At 41.1% G+C, this 6,000-nt stretch overlaps 1 long non-coding RNA gene across 1 annotated transcript in view; it reads right to left on the bottom strand.

The window, feature by feature from the left end:
• LOC140725949 (uncharacterized) overlaps nt 1-4,823 on the bottom strand; it is an 80,703-nt gene extending 75,880 nt beyond the window's left edge. Inside the window, exons 1-2 of the long non-coding RNA XR_012098541.1 lie at nt 4,695-4,823; nt 4,366-4,419 (exon numbers count right to left, since the gene is read on the bottom strand). This is a non-coding gene — a long non-coding RNA (uncharacterized lncRNA). The remainder of the gene's footprint in view (nt 1-4,365; nt 4,420-4,694) is intronic.
• Nucleotides 4,824-6,000: the final 1,177 nt, after the last annotated feature.

A 6,000-nucleotide genomic window follows, 5' to 3' on the forward strand; every position in this document is an offset into this window, starting at 1 on the left:
GTGAAACCGGAGGAGGGGAGGAGGGGTGAAGTAAAGAGCTGGGAGGTTGATTGGTGAAAGAGATAAAACGCTGGAGAAGGGGCATCTGACAGGAGAGCACAGACCATAGAAGAAAGGGAAGGGGGAGGAGCACCAGAGGGAGGTCATGGACAGGAAAGGAGATAAGGTGAGAGAGGGAAGTGGGAATGGGAGACTGGTGATGGGGCTGCGGGGTGTAGAATTTGTCGATGCAGTCTGGTGGAGTCCACCAGTGGTGATACTCCCATGTGCCTGTTACCCTTGTCCTTCCTTGTGGTAGATGATGCAGCTTAGAAGGTGAAATCCTGAAACTCCCTCTCTGATGGCACTGTAGTGGTTCAAGAAGATGGTTCAATCCACAGTCTCAAGGACTTTTGGAGATGGGTAATAAATTGAATACTGGGCTTACTGACAATGTCCAGATTCAAAAAGTGAATAAAAAATCATCACCTAGCTTCTCTCTCTAGCTCTCTTCATTTTGAGCTAAAATTTGTCTATGCACACTGAACCTCCTGATTTGTTATTTGTAGATACTAGAAATTCTTCAGGGTAACGGAAACACTGAGGGCCCAACCCATGATCTGGTGCTACAGCCATCTTGTTTATGTGATCGGGTTAGCTGAGTCTTTGGCCAGTAGCGATCTCCACCCAGGATGTCAATAGTGAAGAACTAGAATATGGTACATCAACGATGAGTGATTAGAATCTGTCTTTTTGGAGATGGTTGTTGCCTGGCATTTCTGTGGCACAAATATTACACACTGTGTATCAGCCCTTGCCTGAATGAATGAATGGTTAATTTGCTGAGGAATGTCAATGGAGTTAAGCATTGTACAGAGATCAGAAGACACTGCATTTCTGACTGTAGGATGTAAGGAGGAATATCGATGCATCAGCTGAAAATGTCTTGACTAGAAAGATGCCCTGATGTGCCCCTACAGTGACGTACAGGGACAATGAGATCAGACTTCTGACTGTCACAGCCATCTTCCTACATGCCAGGTATCACTCGAAGCATTTGACTTAAGTCCAGAGTGATTCAGCTGTTTTTTTCATGTTTGCACCATCCAGTTATGAGGTCTGGATCCAAATGACCCTATTCCGAGCAAAATGCAATTCAAAGTCAGTGTGTATGCTATTGGTGAGTAAATACTGTTCAATTGCACCTTTGACAACCACTTCCATCACGAAGTCATTTCATAGTGACTGTGATGTCTCAAACTAGTGTAGGGGAAGATCATCACAAGGTGAGGAATTCATTAAAAGTCTTGGTCAGCCCTATATAACAATCGCAACCCATTGTAGAGTGCAGGTCTTCAGAGGAGAACATTTATCCAATATTATTATTATCAGTGTTTTATTTTGCCTCTAAAACCCATTCCATTGACTTTGATGTGAATATTGAGTTTCAAAGGCCGTGTACACAAGCACTGGCTCCACAATATGATGTAGTTCGTACTGCTCATGAGGAAAGTGTTTCTAAGCAGATCGTTACACCAATGTTATCATCTACATTAATGGCAGAATGGGTGGTAACTTCAGAATATGGATTCCAAATAACTGGCAAACGAAACTGATTGACTTTGAATGCACTGCCCAAAAAGATATTGGAAACAGATGCATTGGTAACTTTCAGAAGGGAATTGGATATTTAACCGGAAGTGATAGCCTATGGGAAGAGCAGGAATTTAAATTAACTTTACAACTCTTTTAATGAATTATCAGAAACACTAATAGATTAATGGCTCTTTCTGTGCTATAATGTCTTGTAATACAATGTCAGAGGAAAAGCATTTAACTGCTAAAACATTCCAGAACTTGGAATTGCCTGGCAATGAAGATAAGAGAAAATAAACGTTTATGAAACCATGTTGAAGAATGACTGGAAAATATATCCAAGAATAATTAGAGTTAATGCATGCGAGCAGTTTTCCACCAACTTAGTAGCAAAGAGGACAAAGTCAGAAGAAAGATGAGCAGGAAGGTATGTCCAGGAATGTCTAATAAAGGTATGCTTCTGGTCTCCTTAAAATTTAAATGTTTTAATTCATTGTTTTTGTACTCACGAAGGCCCTTGAGCTGAATAGTTTACAGACAGTCCCTGGATTCAGAGCTAAGTGCTGTCACAGAGTAAAAGGTGGGGTATGCCTGCACACAGGTCCGGACTGGCCATCTGGCAGTTCTGGCAAGCACCCAGTGGTCAGTAGGCTGCTCTTCATGAAAATATTAAAACAACAAACATTCCAGTCACTCCTGGTTATCATTTGCTCTGATCTGTGAGTGTTATTTAGAACACTGTGTGCTAAATCATACAAAGCCTTTCAATGAAAATCCACCTGTAATTTTCATTCAAAAGCCTAATTGACTTTGCAATCGTGGAAAAGTGGCATAAACTTAAAGTGGCTAATCCTGAGCACTCTGTCATTAGTATGGACAATAAACCACATCAAAAATAGGGAGGGGCACGGGGAAATCAGAACAATAACATAAATAAAACTTCGGATAGCACAGGGAGACAGAGGGCACTAGTGGAAGGATGTTACTTGATTGGAAGTGTGTGACCAATAATGTATCACAGGGACCTTTTCTATTTGTGATATACATTTACAACTTAGAGGTAGATGTAAGGAGAGTGACTAGAGAGTTTGAGGATGACAAGGCAACAAGTGGAGATGTGGAATGCGAGGAAGGATGTCTAAGGCTACAACACGATATTTGTCAGATGGAAATTTGGGGTAGCGTTGGCAGGTGGAATTCAATTCTAACAAGTGTGAGGTAATGAATTTGGGGAACAGGTAGGGGTAGAGCATGTCACAATGGAATGTCGATAAACAGAGTGACCTTGGCATTCAAGTCCATAGTTCCCTGAAAGTGGCAGCAAAGGTTGTGAAGGTGACGAAGAAGGCATAAGGTTGCTTATCTTTAAAGGTCAGAGCATAGGTTGGGATGTGTGGTGAACTACATATACCTGTCTGGACACACCCCCGCTGACTGCTCCTGTGGCTCCTCCCACAGACCCCGGTATAAAGGCTATTGGAGGCACTGCTCCTCCCTCAGTCTCCAGGATGTTGTGTGATGGTCTCTTGCTGCTGACAGTGCTTTCTTCCAGCTAATAAAAGCCTATCTCTCGCCTCACGTCTCCGAGAGTTATTGATGGTGCATCAGGATGTTATGTTGTAACTTAACAAAACATTAGTTAGACTGCTGTTAAAGTGCTTGGTGTTATTTTGGTGTTTCCAGGATGTGGTTATGCTGGAGAAAGCTCCCAGAACTTTCACTAGGATGTTAACTGAATTGGGGACTAGTTATAAGAAGAAATTGGATAGTGAAGGAGGTTGAGTGGTAACCAGATAGAAGTATATAACATAAAAAAGGCATAGATATGATCGAGAGTCGGAATCTTTTCCCATGGTGGGGAGCATCAAAAGCAAAAAGGGCATCCATTTAAAGTGAGAGGAAGGAATTTTAACGCAGCAACTATCTGCTGGAGGAACTCTGTGGCTGACCAGCATCTGTGGGGAAATGGACTGTTGATTGTCCTCCAGCAATTGTTGCTGCAGAATCCAGCATCTGCAGTCTCTTATGTCAGGAGTTTTCAAGAGGATTTGAAGGAAAGGTATTTTACACTGAGTGGTTGATGACTGGACCTTGCTGTCGGAGGAGATGGTGGGATCAGATACAATCACTATGTTAAAGGACATTTATATCAACACTTACATAGGCAAAGCATACGTCTAACGCAGGTAAGTGGAATTAGTGTAGACGAGCAAAATGGATAATTCAGAAAACAAGAATCAATTTAAAGGCAGAGGCCACAGAACTTACGTTAGTGAATATGGCAATTTTGCTCACTAAAAGCAAGAGAAAAAACAATCAGCAGTGAATGAAGGACAGTTACCTGCAAGCTATTCAGTTGCAGAATTCTGGTCACCAGAAATAAAACCAGGAAATCTAAAGCAGTTTGAACATCTCAGTTTCATTTTATTTTCTATGTAGATGCTGACTGACCCACTAAGAATTTCCAGGCATTCTATCTTTTTGCAATTTTTGATTTCTAGTCTATGCATTCTTTTTAATTACTCTGGTTACCAGATTTGGCAGACAGGGGAAACACCCAATCATCTCCAATATAGTCAAGGACAATATAGGATAATCATTGTTAATCTACTGGCAATAGCATTTCCTTCACCTCAGGAAGTAAGCCAGTGTGGGATTCTGGAAAAATATGACCTGGAATCTGCAGTATGAATTGCATACTAGTGATCTCATGGAGTGCCTTGTGCTCAGCCCAGCACACCTCCCACATTCAGATGCTGTAACTTATACGTTTTCCATGTCCATGCCTACCTTCCGCAGCTCTGTAATACAAATGAACGTCATACCCAGGCCCCTGTAGCTGTCCTGTGAGACAGAGAGAGCAGAGGAAAGTGACAAAGCCCAAGCCAACAGAAGCTGAGACCCTGCCCTGGGATTTTCAATAGATAGCCAAAGATATCTAAAAATTATTCAACTCAATAGTTTTAAACAATTACCTAAAATATAAAAATGAATGATAAAAATCAGCTACACATCAATGACATACTTTAAACAGCCAGAAATACATGAATAATGAAATTAATAATAAAAAAGGTGAAGTAAAATAAAGAAGAATAAATATACTTCTTGCCTGCATTTACCTTTTTAACTGAGGGTAATGAGCCCGTTAATGTGCTCTGGGAACTGCATTCTCATTTCAGGTTGCTTGTGTGCAAAGTCCAGGGATAGAGATGAAGGTCAAGTGTCAGCACATCTGACCTCCGGCTCATCCTGAATATCTATGCTACACTGCAAATGTCAGAGATAAGCTGATTGGTAAAGATATACTTGGTAGTTTTCCACTGAAATATCAGCCCAGTGCATCAGGACATCAATACGTGGGCTGTGGTTGAGTTAAGCTTCACTTTAAATAGCTCCAGATTTTACAAGCTGCCTGACGCTGCTCTGCAGTTGAACAAAACGGTCCATCTGAGAGAATTGCCAGCTTCTTCCTAATTCTGTTTTTCGAATTTTAAATATTCTGCTTGAAATGAAGAATGAAATCGAGCTCGAATGGCAGCTTTCACAATCTCAGGATATTCCAAGAACCCTAGCACAGAAATAAGGCTTTGTCACCACTAAGTTAGCTGCACTTAAATCCCACAAATAAAATCAAGGTAATTGTCTAGAAAGTTAGAACTAGTGCATGGGTTGAGGAATAAATTTTGCAACCTCCCTCCCTATTCTTGTTCTTTTGAGTGTTTTACATTAGTTGAAAGAAGCAAATTGTCTTCGTTTTAGTGATCAATCCAATGAATAGCACCTACTGTGTTGCAACACTCCCACAGAACACCATTGGTGGTATCGCTTGTTGTAGGCTTAAGGATGTTATAGCCAAGGTTGGTAACCAGGAGAAGTTCCCATTACCTATTAAATGCTCCCAGTGCCGTGCGTCTCAAATGACTCTGACAACTAGGTCTAGCTCCTGGCCTTCATGTGTGTCTTAGCTACTAAGCCCCCCAGAACCATTTCTACTGATGGGAGAAGGGGCAAAGGTGGGTTATTGGTGCCTTAAAACCTATCTGTTCAGGCAAGTGGGGCTGATCGACCATGGTTGGCAGTTCATCTAGGTTAAGAAAAATTCTGATTTCAAAGCTCTGCTGCCTTGAAATGTTCCCACTACCTACGGACTCAATTTCAAGGATTCTTCATCTCATGTTCTCGATACTTATTGCTAATTTATTTATTAATTTATTCCTTTCTTTTTGTATTTGCAGTTTGCTGTTTTGCATGCTGATTGAACGCCCAAATTGGTGTGATCTTTCTTACCGTTAATCTATTCTTGATTAATTAAGTATGCCTGCAAGAAAATGAATCTCAGGGTCCTGTATGGTGACATATATGTAGTTTGATAATAAAATTACTTTGAACTGTGAACATTGGTAGGCTTTGGGAGTAAGCACCGAG

The sequence above is a fragment of the Hemitrygon akajei genome, chromosome 4, assembly GCF_048418815.1.
Source record: "Hemitrygon akajei chromosome 4, sHemAka1.3, whole genome shotgun sequence".
Classification (NCBI taxonomy): domain Eukaryota; kingdom Metazoa; phylum Chordata; class Chondrichthyes; order Myliobatiformes; family Dasyatidae; genus Hemitrygon; species Hemitrygon akajei.